The sequence below is a fragment of the Chiloscyllium plagiosum genome, unplaced genomic scaffold (assembly GCF_037043375.1).
Source record: "Chiloscyllium plagiosum isolate Xiang-an unplaced genomic scaffold, Cpla_swu_hap1 HiC_scaffold_48, whole genome shotgun sequence".
Lineage (NCBI taxonomy): Eukaryota > Metazoa > Chordata > Chondrichthyes > Orectolobiformes > Hemiscylliidae > Chiloscyllium > Chiloscyllium plagiosum.
In genome coordinates, this window is record NW_028270186.1 from 12227302 (window position 1) to 12243319 (window position 16018).

The 16018-nt window shown below is 41.7% G+C and overlaps 1 protein-coding gene across 2 annotated transcripts in view; it reads left to right on the forward strand.

Moving 5' to 3' along the window:
* Window positions 1–15125: 15125 nt before the first annotated feature.
* The window catches only part of LOC122543126 (pleckstrin homology domain-containing family A member 2-like), a 111083-nt gene continuing 110190 nt past the window's right edge, over window positions 15126–16018 (forward strand). Inside the window, exon 1 of one of the 2 annotated variants that reach the window (XM_087984423.1) lies at window positions 15126–15516. The gene's annotated coding sequence lies outside the window, so the exon portion shown is untranslated. The remainder of the gene's footprint in view (window positions 15517–16018) is intronic. The other variant, XM_043681467.2, reaches the window with a different exon arrangement.

Here is a 16018-nt window from a genome sequence, read left to right on the forward strand (position 1 = left end):
AAATACCTTCACTGGCCCTGATATAGTGTAAACTAATTTGTTGAATATCAAATTTTTCCATTGCAATATAAAAACTCCACATATGAGTAAAATAATAAATGCTTTTAAAAATGTTTATCTTAGTTTCTATCTGATTTTAATCATCAATATTTATTGTGGGGTCTGAGAACTTTAAATAAAAATGGCTTCACTGCTTTTAACTACCGGGTTTGTTGTCTGTGAGAATACTTCAATGTGATTAGTTGCAAACCTGGACATTTGGAGGTCCCTTCTTTGATTGCCAAAGTTTAACTACAATGGGGAAAGTGGAAATCTATCATAGTGATCACTGGACCCTTGTGGACAGCTAAGTTCAAGGTTAGTGGTGGACCTCACTGCATCGCTGTTGACGGAAAATATGGCTTCACGAATTATATGACCAAAAATGTTCTTATCAAACTATCAAAGTATACAAGACTCCTTGAATCCTGACTTACTTGTTCCATGCTTATTAGTTGCCAGTGTTCAAAAGATGGTTCAATGTGGAGATCTATCATGATCCCCATAATTAAATTCTATCTTCATCATCACACAAATGTTGCGTGGTGAGAATTAACACTTCAAAGAGCAGCTGAGGTGAAGGTCACTCCAGCTAATCTCATTATCAAAGATAATGAATGGGACACTGAGCTACAGAGGTGACAGGAAGTCTTACATTAAATCAAGTGTTGAGAGCATGAAATGTTAAGCTTTTATAGAAGAAAAGCTTCCATTTATCATTGTGGTGGCAGTGGGGATTTGTTTGGTTTTAGTCTGGACTAATGGCAGTAGGGGTTTGGATCATGTCCATTCTGATTCAGTGAAGGTGGAGAAGGCTATTTGTGCCCTGGGGTGGGTTGCATTGGGTCTCTGGAGAATGTAAGGGGCCTCAGGATGCTGTAATTGGGGGGGTGTAATGTAAGTATGGGGTCAATTGAAAATGTTTCTCACAGGTCAGACCATCTATTTAAAAGTCCAACCTTTCCTGAGTAAATAAATAGTTTACTTAATTTCATAGGAACCCTCTAAGGTCTCTGATTTGAATGGCGGCTTTCAGAGGGCCCCTTGTATGGAGGAAATGCCCAGCAGAAAATTACATTTCCGGAGCAGTTCCTTCAGAATCTGTGAGGATGGGGATTCCACAAGGTCCTCAAGCATTGTTTCCATCTCTGCTGGTGTAATGACCGCCTGGCTAGTCGAAAACCTACACAGGTATTTTGTACATATACACAGCAAGGATAGTGGAATGCAAAAGTAGGTATGTTTTGCTCTACTTGTACAGGGTCATGGTGAGACCACATCTGGAATACAGTACTTTGTTTTGGTCTCCTTCTGAATGAAAGGATATACATTTTCAATGGAAGTGTTTCAGAGAAGTTGGGGGGGGGGGGGTGGATTTGACCTTATGAAGAAAGGTTGAACAAGCTGGGATTCTACCCACTGGAGTTTGGAAAAACAGGGGTGATCTTCTTGAAGATTCTGAGAGGGTTTGATAGGGCAGTGAAAACTTCTTGCCACAAATGTGTATATTTAAGGCAGAGACAGATTCTTAATCAGGGAAACAGGGGTGAGAGGAAAAGGCAGGAAAATGGACATGAGTAAATGTTGGATCATCCATGGTCCTATTGAATGGGGAGCAGGCTTGAGGGGCCAAATGGTCTACCCCTGTTGCTATTTCTTCCTGTCTTATTGTCTTAGAAAGGATATTTCCACTTGTGGAAGAGACGAGACCGTAAGGATAAAGGTTAAACAGAAGGGATGCCCACAAAAAAAAGTTCTAGGGAAACTTAATAGCAATTGTGGAGAAAATTGTGGAGCAATTGTAGTCTGATAGCAATTGTGGAGAAAGAGAGTGAAGATTTCCAGTCCAATATGACACATCTTTGCAATCATTTGTTCTTATGAAAATGACAGCTCTTCCATTTAAGACATGGATGGAGAGATTTTTTTTTTTCTCAGAGATTTTTGGAACTCTTTTTCCCCTTGGGAAGTAAACGTCGGATCATTGAATATTTTTAAGACAAAGGCAGATGGATTCTTGATGAACAAAGTTGTTATGAGATGTAGATGGAAATGCAGAGGTAAGGCCACAATCAGTCCAGCCAAGATTTTATTAAATGATAGAGTAGCTTGAGGGGCTGAATGGCCAACTTCTTTTCTTAATTTGTACTTTGATCCATCTGGTTCTGTGATATTGATTAAGGAATAAACATTGGCCAGGACTCCAGGATAACTCTATTACACCTCTACAGGACAATGGCATGATATATTTGATGTCTACCTGAGATGGGAGAGAAGCATGCTCAACATCTCATCTAAGAAAAAAACAGCACTACCAGTAGTGGAGAACTGCCCTGCAATGTCAACTCTGATTTTTATAGATGAGTTTAAGAGTCAGTCTTGAATCCACTACTTGCTTGGCTCAGAGGTAAGAGTAGCACCACCTGAGCTATGACCGAACCCATAACTCATGCCAGATTTGTGGAGGAATTTTCTAGTTGCTCTGCTGAAACCAGTTACTTTATTTCTAAAGCTGTCAATATTTGGCTTGTTAATGCAGATTTCTCAATGACAGATAGCAAAGATTTGAAGATAACCAATGTGCTTTGACATTTGACTCAAAGTTGTGTTTCATGCCAGTTAGTCCAAACATATAAATTACATATATTTTGATGGAAAGACTTTCTCAAACTTGCAATGTTGGTAAATTGTGTCCCAAGAACTTCCTCATGACACCAAATATTGCCTGGTCAAAGTTTGTAATGATCTCAGTTCAATCTCATAAGCAGGGATCAAACAATGACCTGACAGAAAACAGAGAAATTAAAATGAATCCGTAAAGAAAAACATAAAGAAGATGAAATTGCTGATGCAGAGTATCATGTTCAGGTAGTTTAGTCATATTGCTCTTTGGTGCATTATCCACACGAGGTAAGCTTGCAACAATCAGGCAAACAATATCCATTTTCTATATTATTATTTCCCAGGTCAAATTTCACTTTTGCTTGAGGGGATGTTTGAGACATCACTTCAAACTGTGCCCAAACAACTAGTTAACTTCATTTCCTCATCAATAAATAGCTCAAGACATCATGGGTCGATTCTCACTGTCCCTGCCTACATTATTTCCTCGTTGCTCATCTTTTGCTCGGAGCCAATAAGTTGTGCAGCTCCTGCATATCATATTTCACCTCAATTAGCTTCTCAGTTCTGACTGCTGTTTTCAATCCTACTTGTGTGTAGTATGAACACTTGATTGACAATAAGTTGGCATGCACTTCAGAAATCTGCGACCACCACTCAACACCTGACTGCTCACAAATCTTCAATCGGCGCGAGTACAATTTAACAAGGAAGAAATGTATTTTCCATGGGAGCAAAATATAATCTCAGTTGCCTACACTTTTCAAAGATTTACCCGCTTCCTGTACGGAAGACATATAGTTTCACAAATGGAGCAGCCCTCAAGTCAAGTGGTCATTTGTAATGGTTGACCCAGAACAGCAAACAATAGGCTTTCCTCCTCAGCTCCAAGGGTATAAAAGCTCAGTAGAGCAGAAGCCTTCACAACAAGATTTGCAGAAAGTGCTCACTTTTTTGTGGCTATCGATCAAAATGACTGAGGCTTTCTCCTTCTCCAAAGTTGGGATCTGGGTGACTTAGTAAGGGCAGTGAATCTGTGGGATCATTCCAATGAACACGACAACAGCTTTGGGATCATTCTGAAAGGACGAATTCAATTAGGCTGAATGGCCTTCTTCATCCATAATATCTTATGATTGTATCAACCCCTTTGTAAGCCTTTTGATTATGAAAAGCATTCCAGATGCCCCAGTAGTATTAGCCACATCCACACACTTTCCAGGACAGATCACCAAATAGCAAAGATTGCTCCTGCAAATCCATACTGGCTGAAGCAAGAGGAAGAGGCTGAAATGGCTGGGACTTTTTTCTGCTGGAGTGTAGAAGGTTGAGAGCATTATTAAATAATGAGGTAAGGTGTCTTTTCCCATTTTCCCATGGTGGGGGATTTCATGACTAAGGGGCATATTTTTAAGGTGAGAGGAGAAATATTTAAAAAAGATATGAGGGGCAATTTTTTTACAGAGAGTGTGGTTCATGTATGAGTCATGGAATCATAGAGATGTACAGAACAGAAACTGACCCTTTGTTACGACCAGGTATCCCAACCCAAACTAATCCCACCTGCCAGCACTCGGCCCATATCCCTCCAAACCCTTCCAGATGCCTTTTAAATGTTGCAATTATATTAGCCTCCACCACTTCCTCTGGCAGCTCATTCCATATATGCACCATCCTCTGTATGAAAAGGTTGCCCTTTAGATCTCTTTTATATCTCTCCCCTCTCACCCTAAACCTATGCCCTCTAGTTCTGGACTCCCCCACCCCAGGGAAGAGACTTTGTCTATTTATCCTATCCATGTCCCTCATGATTTTATAAACCTCTGTAAGGTCACCCTCAGTCTCAGACGTCCCAGGGAAAACAACCCCAGCCTATTCAACCTCTCCCTTTAGCTCAAATACTCGAATGCTGGCAAAATCCTTGTAAATATTTTCAGAACCCTTTCACGTTTCACAATATCCTTCTGATAGGAAGCAGACCAGAATTGCATGCTTTATTCCAAAAGTGGCCTAACCAATGTCCTGTACAACCGCAACATGACCTCCCAACTCCTGTACTCAATACTCTGACCAATAAAGGAAAACATACTATACGCCTTCTTCACTATCGTATCTACCTGTGACTCCACTTTCTAGGAGCTATGAACTTGCACTCTAAGGTCTCTTTGTTCAGCAACAGTCTCTAGGACCTTACCAATAAGTGTATAAGTCCTACAAAGATTTGCTTTCCCAAAATGCAGCACCTCGCATTTATCTAAATTAAACTCCATCTGCCACTTCTCAGCTCATTGGCCCATCTGATCAAGATCCTGTTGTACTCTGAGGTAACCTTCTTCGCTGTCCACTACACTTCAAATTTTGGTATTATCTGTAAACTTACTACCTATAACTCTTATGCTTACATCCAAGTCATTTATATAAATGATGAAAAGTAGAGGACCCAGCACCGATCCTTGTGGCACTCCACTGGTCACAGGCCTCCAGTCTGAAAAACAACCCTCCACCAACACCCTCTGTCTTCTACCTTTGAGCCATTTCTGAATCTGAAGTGGAATGAACTTCCAGAGGAAGTGGTGGATGTGGGTACAGTTACAACATTTGAAACACATTGAGTTAAGTACATGAATAATTAATGTTTGGAGGGATGTGGACCAAGCATAAACAGGTGGGACTAGTTTAGTTTAGGATTATGGTTGTCATCGACTGGTTGGACCGAAGAGTCTGTTTACATGCTGTGTGACTCTATGACTCTATGACATAGTGAAGTGAGCTTGCTGTGGTAAGCTCTGCAAGTGGAAATGAATAAACATGTCTCCAGTGCCATATTACATGCTGTCTCTGTAATGTTCTCAGGGGATAAGAGTGCACCATTCCAGTCTTCATCTCAAGTGAATGACGTTGAGGCACAAAAGAAAGTACAAAAAGTATTCACAGAATGATACCAGAACAAAGAGGGGTACACTTGGGAGGCTGATTAGACAATAGCTATTTTCTCCAGAGAAGAGAAGGCAAATGGGGTGATTTGATAGAAAAAAAGGAGGACAATCATTTAATGTACTTTTCATTCCCTCTGAACATCCCAAAGTGTACTGCAGCCAATTACTTTTGAAGTGCAATCATTGTATAATGTGGGAAGGAAAGCTGTCAGTAAACTCCCAGATACAGCTATGTGATGAATGAGACAGTAGTCTTTACAATTCTGAAGATATTTGACAGGGCAGATAAGACATTAACAGACCTATCCATTCTTCCATGCTCCTCTTCTGAAGATTGGGCCATGAATTTCCATTGGATCGGTCCATGCCTATAACGAAGAAATGCAATGGTTTACCATTGCCTTCTGCAATGACCAGGAGCCTCTTCCATACTCTGCAAATTGGAAGAAGTTACAGATTTGCAATGTATTTGCAGGGTCACGTTATGAAAACCAACAAGTTCCAGCTTAGAGTTCAAATGTGGAGCTCCTGGCCCCTCAGTCGGGATGCGAGCACTGCATCACAAAACCTCCAGACCAGAACAAGGAGCTACAAATGTAAGATAATCATCAATCAGTCTAATATGGAACTCAGAAGAAGCTCTCTTTGTCAAAGATTGTTTAGAATGAGGAATTCGCTATCATGAGTTGTCACTGGGCAATAAGCATGGATATATGTTAAAAGGAGTGAAATAACATATTGCAGAGATAGTGAATCAAAGATATGTTGATCAATTGAGGTGAAAGGGATGGAAAACAGCAAGTATGTAGAATAAATGCTAGTGTAGACCAGTTGTCATGGTTCTGGAGAAATAAATTGCCTTGCTCACATTGCTCAAGCTCCAAGAATAATTATTCAAAGTCCATGGCCACTGACCCTAATGACGTCAGATAATTCACCACAGACTGGGGACAGAACGTTGTACAGTAGTACGACTTCCAACTAAGTTACCAGGGGGACAATAACTGCATCAATCTTCTCAATTGATAAATGGGACACATTTCACAATCCATGTTGATATTCAGTCAAGGTGGCAGAAAAGTTGCTTGTGACTCTTTGGTCTTTGAAACAGGGCTACAGACCGACAACCAGCTTAAAGTTTACTATTGGCGCTGCAGCTAGCTGCAAGAAAAACTACTACGTGACCCGACAGCAGCTGCTAGTTACTACGGCAACCACTGCAGTTCGAGTCACACATACTGTGCAGGTTTCTGTTGGAAAAAGCTGTGAAAATGCCAGTTTCTTGGAGGCTGAATCATCAGTAACCGTCTGAAAACTGAAAGTAATAAGGAAGGAAGAAATAAAAAGGACCTCTGGGAAAATCAGGTCTATTGAAGTCAAGCGCACAATCAGTTTTGGAGTAACAATATGTTAACTTGCTGTCTTCTCCACCATCCCTCGTTAAAGGGATTTGCCACACTTTTTTTCAAGATCCAGTGCCAATTGAATGAGAGTATAATCACAAGGATGTATCTTCGGAGAGTTACTTATCCCCTCCACCTTGACATAGACTCATAGAGTCATAGAGTTATACAGCATGGAAACAGTCCCCTCAGTCCAATTTGTCCATGCCAAGCAGATACCCTAAATTTGTCTAGTCCCGTTTGCCAGCATTTGGCCCATATCTCTCTAAACCCTTCCTATTCATTTACCCACCCAGATACTTTTAAGAAGTTAAAAATCACACATCAGGTTATAGTACAACAGGTTTATTTGGAAGTAATTGCTTTCAGAGTGCTGCTCCTTCATCAAGTGGGTGTGAAGTATAAGATTGTAAGACATAGAATTTATAGCCAAAGTTTAAAGTGTGATGCAACTGAAATGATATATCGAAAAAGACCTAAAAACATGTTCATTCTAAAAGATGAGAGACTTAACAAGCAATCTGGATCTTTTTCAATATATAATTTCAGTTAGATCACACTGTAACCTTTTGGTTTAAATTCTGTGTCTTACGATCTTATACTCCACAACCACCCGATGATGGAGCAGTGCTCTGAAAGCTAGTGCTTCCAAATAAACCTGTTGGATTATAACCTGGTGTTGTGTGATTTTTAATTTTGTCCACCCTAGCCCAATACTGGCACCTCCAAATCAGATACTTTTAAATGTTGTAATTGTACCAGTCTCCACCACTTCCTCACGAAGTTCACTCTATACACACACCACCCTCTGCATGAAGAAGTTGGCACTTTGGTTCCTTTTTAATTCTTTCCCCTCTCACCTTAAGCTTATGCCATCCAGTTTTGGACTCCGCCATTTTGTGGAGCCATGGGGAAATGGGATGATCCTGTGCCAATTGACAGCTTCCAGTTACAGAAGCAGAAGACTGGGGACAGGAAATTAATCTGCACAGGAGAGGAAAGATTTTCGATTCAGTACCAAACACGTACAAGCAATTGATGAGCTGCTGTCATGAATTTTCATGAGCTGCTCATATGGGCAGAAGTCCAGCACACTCCTTTGCACTATGCACTCACCAAGAGGAGTGCTTTGGAATTCTGCAGTGGGAATGGATAAGCGTAACAATCGCAAAAGCAAACCCTAGCTTTGGAAATGTGATGTTAAACCAGGAAATGCTGGAAATGCCCAGTTGACGGCAGAAAGACGGAGTTTCAGTCTGTCAGTACTGCCCTTTTTAGACTTTGGGCCAGCTTTGACACGAGGCCATCGATATGAAACCTCAAAGTTGGTTACCGCCTCCATGGATGCTGTCTGACCGAATGTATTTTTGTGTTATCCTCAAGTAATCTATCACTGACGGTATCCAGCAATATGTGAGCTTTTATGGAAATGAACCAGAAACAGTAGATAAAAAGTACGTAAGATCTGCTGACTTGCTCGACGGCTATGCAGTCTATCCTTGTCCAACTTTAAAGGGTGCACATGAAGCTGTTGTCAAACTCCTTTTTTAATAATGGTTTTTCTTATTTTTACCTCTTTCCTACTTTTGGCTGAGTGCCTTGGAGGAGATGGCCTTTCCAGCCTTGGCCAGGTCAGACTGTAACCCACGATCTGAGTTGATGTCCCAGTCATTTTACTTCGAGATGATAGCAGATTGGTAACCTATCAGGTACAGGTTAATGCTTTGGTGGGTTCAAATCCCACCGTGGCAGTTGAGGGAATTTGATTTTGATAATTCCATCTGGAATTGTAAACTACTTTAAGTTTCACGGTCATCATTTGCTGTAATGTTACAAAAACCTATCTGGTTCACAGATGTCCATGAGGGAAGGAAATCTGCCACCTTTACCTGGTCTAACTCAAATGCAATTTTGACCCAAAAGCAATTCCATGGGGTCGACTCTAAACTGCCCTCTGAAATGGTCAAGCAAGCCACTCAACTCACAGCTAATTAGGAATAGGCAGCAAATGCTGGCCTTGTCTCAGATGCCAACATCCTAGTGAAATCATTTTTTAAAAAAACATTTCAGTGACCTTTCTTCCCATTGATAAATAAGGACACATCATTGTCAGTACCTCTGCACATTGGTCCTGTTTGGGCAGCTGAAAAACGCAACAATTTGCGTAGTGCTCTGAGTGTAGCAAAACATTCCTCGCTGCTTTTGACTTTTCGAATTTTTCAAATAAAACTCAACACTGAGTTAGAAAAAGAGGTATTGGGGTAGCTGTCCAAGTATTTGATGTAAGAGTATCTTAAAGAACAGGAGAGTGGTAGAAAGGTTTAAGGCTGGAATTTTGCAGTGTAGAGCCAAGGAAGCTGAAGGTATTGTTGAAGTAAATTTCGGACGATACCAGCTTCAGATTCTGGACACTTTATTTCTGAAACCTGCTGGAGAGATCCCGAGTGCCACCAAAGGAGTCTGGCAGCCTTCGAGTGGAGGCACTCCCTGATGAATCTCTGAACATTACAACTAAATAGCATTTCTTATATCTTGTTCGAGTGTAATTGATACAAAGGATTCTGACATCATAGGGCAGAATACAAATCTTGTTAACAATATGTATTTTTCACTCTCTCAATAGCTGGAGATCGCTGCCTTCCTGTGATAATATTAAACCATTCACAGAAATTTGTGACAGTACTGTTCTCAAACTTATGCTAATTGATAAAGGGGTAGATAATAGATTTTAGTATCAGTAGTGTGGTTAGTCTTCACATATCCTTGTTAGCTTGCAAGGAAGTATATGAATGGAAACAGGAGGTAGTTAATGGCATGTCTGATCAGGGCTGACATTCCTATTCAAAAAGCGAGTATCTTCACTTGGGACTGAGATATATTCACACATATGGCTCCAGACCGCTTTGGTGGTTCAGTGGCAGCCAGACTCCTGCTGTGATCTCTGGTCTGTGCCTGCCACTGGACAGGCATACAATTGAATACACAGAGATTCATTCCAATAGGGACCTTTAGCCCTTGAATTCCCACTGCCTCTCAGCACTAGCATAAGCCAGTGAAACAGAACATTTTACTTTTCAGGATTCACGACCTTCATCAGTCTGGCTGCTAGTGGCACAGAGAAATACATCATAAAACAAGGATATGTATGGCCAGAAGTGGAGGAGTGCAGAGATTTGGGAGGATTGCAAGCCTGGAGGATGTATAGGGATAAAGAGAAGTGAGACCTGGGATTCTTTAATTTGTGGTGTTGCTGGACCAAGAGCCAGTGCTTCCAAACATTTTCTCAATGAGTTCAGTTTAATGCCTCAGATTCTGAGTGATTGTTGAGTAAAAGGTGGACTGAAGGAAAGGCTTGGAGAGTTGTTGAATTTGGAGATGGAGGAGATGGTTTGCTGGTATTGGTTGATGGAGGGGGTTGCAAAATTGCTGGGTTCCTCCCATTCCCCACAGGAAAAGTGAACGTCTGCCTTTTGTACAAGCTGTGTTTGCAAGAGCAATTGGGCCTCAGAGAACAGATGAAGCCAGGCCAACAAACAAAATAAAAGACCAAATATTGAAAAGGAGCCATGTGCTGCCTCAGAATTTGGGAATGCAAACTCTCAATCTGCAACTCCACTGTGAGTTGCACCCCTCAGTTTGTGAACCCCTACAGTATAGGTTCACAAGTACAAATTGAACTTTCAGCAAATTGGGCTGCATGGCCTTCCAGAGGGTGTAAGATGGAGAGACAGCAGAAGAGCTTTGGAAAGGAGGAACCCTGTAATACAAGACCAGGATTACTGCTTATCACATCCTAAGATAAAAATTTGCTTTTGTCTTTGACTGGTGTATGTTTCCATCAGCCTCAGAGAGGCACCACGAAAGGAGTAACTGCACTGAATTTCACAAGGTCATTCTTAAATTGGAACAAAGGTGAATTCGGAGTCCTGTTCAGAAAGATTTAAGTGAGCAGTGCTCAGTCACCTGGTCAGCCAAATGCAAATTTTGAATTCAATTAACAGGAAATTGAAAGCTGCTCCTAAATCAGGCAGAATGTCTGCTACTTGAGTCGAGATGAAACTACGTCTGAGTGTGCTCATGCCACTTCTGAGCATGAGTAACTCAGTATTTCAGCTGTTGGGGGGTAGAATTTGGGTTTCCTTGTTGAAGCAACACCTTTTATGATCTGATCTTAACATTGAAGTCAAACACATAGAAAACCAAAGCCTAAGCTTTCTCTCATGAACTCACAGTTCCTGCCTAAATCATGTTTCTAACCAAAAGCAGCTCAGTTGTTTGGTATAATGGGTTGCCTTAATGAAAGTATATTTGATTGTGGAACGACATTGACTTCAACAGGGTAGATGCTGCAATCTTGACACTTGTGTAGTTCACTACATTACTGGAGAAGCTCCAAAATCTTAAACCAATGCCTGGAGCGAGTCAAAAATTAACAACGTGTTAGCATCGCTGAAAATCAATGGGCTATTGGACACAGAATTATTCAAATTTACAAGCGAGCTATTTGATGTTGAGTGGTAGAAGAGTTCATTTCATGAAATCTTCCAAAAAATTATTGACCTTCAGATTACAAACCACATTTTCCTCAACAGTTTTTATCACAGTTTAAAAACATGTAGCATATTTGAAGGACGTCTGATTTCAATGCATATGATCAGATCAATGTTAATGCAGCAGGGTACAATATCTGCATCTATTCGAGTTGTAGCAATCTCAAAACTATCCATGCCATGCAAACCTGTTTTGGCAGAGAGAAACAACATAAAATGGAGAAAGTTTGCTAAACAGTTCACTTTGCTGTAAACATGTAATTAAAACTGGCTCCACAGATACATAAATGTGCATTTACATTACAATTCACAAAACTGTAACCAGGTTAATGTAAAGAATACACTCCGATAGATGTCAATTGTTTACATTGATGCAGTGTAGTCACTAACTTAATTTAGCAGTCTGGGGCCAAAATGTTGTGGAAAATCTTTACTTTACCACACTTTGATGTTGTGCTCTCAGACTTTCTTGTAACATGTTGAATTCAGGCCCTGACATTATTCATACCAAAGACAGATCTTTAACCACAAGTACATCAGTTTAGTGCTACAACCTTAAAGAACTCTCTCCAGACAGACAGAAACCAATTTTTGGAAGACAAGACAGAAAACTGAACTGCCAGGTGGATGTCTATAAACTTTAAGAAGTCATTGTATAAAGATTTTACCTATTATACTTCATTAGAAACCTGGTGTTAGCACAGATGTTTATACTTACAACACAAATGGGGGCGTACACATAATTCAACACACACACAAGTTTCCACTTGTTAATCTAGCCATTTTGTCTTTAATTCACATTGAGGATATAGGTGTCACTAGCTAGGCCAGCATTCATTGCCCATCCCTATTTGCCCTTGAGATGTGAGCTGCCTTCCTAATCCACTGCGGTTCTTGGGGTGTAGTTACAGACACAGTGCTGTGAGGGAGGTTGTTCTGTGATTTTCACCCAGCAACAGTGAAGCAATATTAATGTAGTTTCAAGTCAGAATAGTGTGTCACTTGGAGGGGAACTTGCAGGTAGTGGGGTTACCATTGCATATGCTGCCCTGTGCTTTTCAGTGCTTGGGGTTGCAGGTTTGGAATTGGATGTTGAAAAAGCCTGGATGAGGTGCATCTTGCCAATGGTACACATGATGCTGCCTGGCGTGCTGTGTTCTTCCAGTCTCCTGCTTGTTTACAATGGTACACACTGCAGGTTGGTGGTAGAGAGAATGAATGTTTCCTGTTCAGAGGTCCATCTTCAAACGGCTCAGCATAGGTGTTTTTGGTAACTTACCTGCTGCCGTTCAGCTGCAGACAGATTTCATGGTCAAATAAGAATGTGCCCATACTCAAGAATCTCAGCAATGTTGCACAGCATACATGCAGCAGACACACCCAGCACAATCACACCCAAAGACTACACTCGTCTATCTGCACATATCACATCTCAAATCACACATCCGTTATGCAGACCACAATCTTCGTACATCCCTGTGTAATGGCATCCAAACCTCTGTCTGATTAAGACAATTACTCGAGTGGATTCTTGTGATGACCTGCTCTGACTTCCAGGACACACAAAGGAAACATAAAAGGGCCAGAAAAAAGACCCAGGCACTCATTTGCGCTGGACTCCTTTTGTTGGCTTTGTTGATTTGACAGCTCAATCACTGCACATGTAATGGTTCTTTTTAAGACACAGTTGCATTAAAGCAGCAAAATACATTAAAAATTCTTCCAGTGGTTATGCCCCAAACCTTGCAGTTCTCTGTTTGCAATATATTTGCTTTGGAAACCTATTTAACTTGGACATTAGTAAAATGTACCTAAATCAGTAGTCATATAGGCAGATAAAATGCAAAGTTGCCATTGATGAAATAGTTTCTCATTTTTCCTAAATGCTACTTGCACTCGTGACAGTTATTTTTAAATCTTGAAGAGGGTGTAAAAAATATCCAGCTCTGAACCCTCAAGTGTTTCAGACAGGCCACTCCCCCTGGCAGAAATTGTTGCAAGTGCTTCTTATAGTCACACCATCTGAACTTGGAAATGTATTGCTGCTGAAATCCTGGGACTCCCTCCCAAACAGCACTTTCGGCATCCCTCTTACCCTAAGGACTGTGCGAGTTCAAGAAGACAGTTCTCCATCATCATTTCAAGCGCAACTAAGGGTGGGAAACAAATGCTGCATTGGCCAGTGAGACCCACATCCTGTGAACAATTTAAAATAAATATGGTAAAGGAAGCTGATTTTACCCTGCTGGCTCTGAGCAGGAAGTACCCTTTATACATCACCGTTTAACTTCCACCTTCAACTTTGGAAGAGCATAAGAGCCTGAGATATAGGTCTACCATTCAACAGGGTTGAAGAATGTGGTGCTGGAAAAGCACAGCCGGTCAGGCAGCATCCGATGAGCAGGTGTTTAATCAGATTCCTGATGAAGAGCTCATGCTTGAAACGTCGAATTTCCTGCTCCACGGATGCTGCCTGACCAGCTGTGCTTTTCCAGCACCACAGTCTTTGAATGTGATCTCCAGCATCTGCAGTCCTTACTTTCTCCTATCATTCAACAGGGTCATGGCTGAACTGAAATTCCCTACGTCCACTTTCATGCCCTTTTCCACATAACCCCGGATTCCCGACTGACCAAGAATCTATCTATCTCAGTCTTAAGTATACCCAAGGACTCTGTCCACCCAGCTCTCTGTGGCAAGGATTTCCCAAGACTCACAATCCTCGGGGCAGAGAAATTTCTCCTCATCTCAGCGTGACATTGGCATCTCTTTATTCTGAAACTATGCTCTCTAGTTCTAGACTCTCCCATGAGGGCAAACATTCTCTCAGCTTTTACCCTGTCAAGCCCCTAAAAATCTATATATTTCAATGAGATCACCTCTTATTCTTATTGAACTCCAGCCAGTAGAGTCCCAACTTATTTAGCCTTTGTTCATGAGACAATCTCTCCATGCCAGCGATCATCCTTGTGACCCCACTCTGAACTGCCTCCAATAAAATTATATTTTCTTAAACAAGAGGACCAAAACTGTTCACAACACTCCAGATGTGGTGTCACCAGCACCTTGTACAGTTGCAGCATGACCTCCCTACTCTTACACTCCAACCCCCTTGAATTAAGAGCCAACATTCTATTAGCCTTCCTGATTATCTGCTGCTCCTGTGTGGGAGCTTTGTCCACCCAAGTTCCTCTCTGCCGTTTCTCTCCATTTATATAACCCCTGTCTCTGGATGTTTAGCCAGCGAGTTTGCAGCTTTTGTTAAAATAAAACCTCCCTTTGCGGAGAAGACCTCACACAGGACCTGGACATGAACAGAGTCCTTGTCTCGTAACTCAGCTTATCATTGAGTGCCACTGAACAACCGAGGAAAGGGGAAATAAAGCTGGATCCAGCTTTTATTTAATAGGCTTTGTGCTGCAAAGACTTTTACAAATGGGGAAGTCAGAGAGGAGGAGAAAAGTGTCTTTCAGTGTAACTAAAGCCGCACCCACCAGCAAGTCCAACCCCATGAAAACTTTGGTGGTTATTTGCATCCAGGACACGCCCTCGCTTCAGAAAAACTCGGTTAAAAACTCTTGAAAGGCTTTCCTCCCTACTTCTCTCCGACATCTGCAGCTCAAATAGGTTGATTAACTGGTCTTACTTGTCAGAGAGAGAGAGAAAAAAAAACCCTAACTACTACCATTTATAGTTAACGTTGACATCCGGGTTGGGTTGGTTAGCTTTGGTGACTTGTTGTGTTCATGTAAATTTCACCCGGAAAAAGACAAGAGAGAAAGAGATAAAACTTGTGTTTAGTCTGTCGTTTGAACCCGCTGCGGAAAAAAAAGGTCGGATTTTCTGTTTTTTTGGAAGAATCGGTTGGGGAAACCAAAAAAACCGTGTTTGAGCTGCACATTTTGATCAGAGGCTTGTGCAGTGTTGCTAGGCTGCGTGCAACAGATTCCCCCGGTTCTCGCCTGGGTAAGTCGATGAATAACGATGCTTTTATTTTATCGACCTCTCCTGTGTGACAAGGGGTTCAGCTTCTTCTTTGGGGAGGGAGAAGCAAGAGCTGCGAGGTGGCAAGTTGCAACCCATCCCCACTCCTCCCCCGCCCACTGTGCTTAGTTTCAAGTGGATTAAGACACGAGTTTTCCTGGAGGGTCTTGCATCATTTCGACGGACTTCCTTCCCCCCCCCAATAAGTGCGTGCAGAAACTGGCTGCTCGAAGCGAGTTCGCCGGCAGCAGGGTTGTGCCTGAACCCAAAGGTGTTCCCGTCCGGGGGGGGGGGCTCAAGCAAGGAAAGGGAAAACGCACGGCTTTGTGAATTTGGAGACTTGTGACCCATGTTATTTTTTTTGGCCGTGCAATAACGTGACCTGCGTGCAGTGTCGCAGAGCTCCAAATTTGGGCGAGACGAACTGAACTGTTTTAATTTGCACTGAATATTTCTGCAGTCTGATTGGGGGTGGGTGTAGTGG